Below are 479 nucleotides of genomic sequence, written 5' to 3'. Positions count from 1 at the left end.
GAGGCAAACACGGGGGGGGGGGGTTGATTTTGAAGAGTCTCAATTTCTGTCTTCGTGTCCAATGAATGTACAAAGTAGCACTTCTGCACAATGTATGGATTGTTCTTAAATGTTTACATGGCTGTTGATCGATGCTTTGTAGGGCAGTTTAGTCTAGAGCCCAGAGTGTACATCTGTGAGATAGATAGAAAGCTATTTAAACGTTTGGTCCGGCTTCGTACTTAACCGGGCCGCCTTCAGTGGTTCGATTCGTCACTACGATCGAAGCTCTAACTTGTGCCTTTCAGGTCACGCAGAATGCCGGGGCTCCGGTTCCTGGGTCTCTGTGTCCCTCTGATCATGAGAATGATGTGTAAAATGGGGAAAATGTGCAATTTATGGCGTTTCGTGGAATACTGTGTATCTAGAGAAAAAACCCTCTTTTTTTGGTACAAATTTATAGAAATAAACATAAGTGAAAATAATTTGTGTCTGGCTGT

This window comes from Gekko japonicus, unplaced genomic scaffold (assembly GCF_001447785.1).
Source record: "Gekko japonicus isolate JY-2015 unplaced genomic scaffold, Gekko_japonicus_V1.1 scaffold5053, whole genome shotgun sequence".
Taxonomy (NCBI): Eukaryota; Metazoa; Chordata; class Lepidosauria; order Squamata; family Gekkonidae; genus Gekko; species Gekko japonicus.
Note: the sequence above shows the minus strand (reverse complement) of the source record.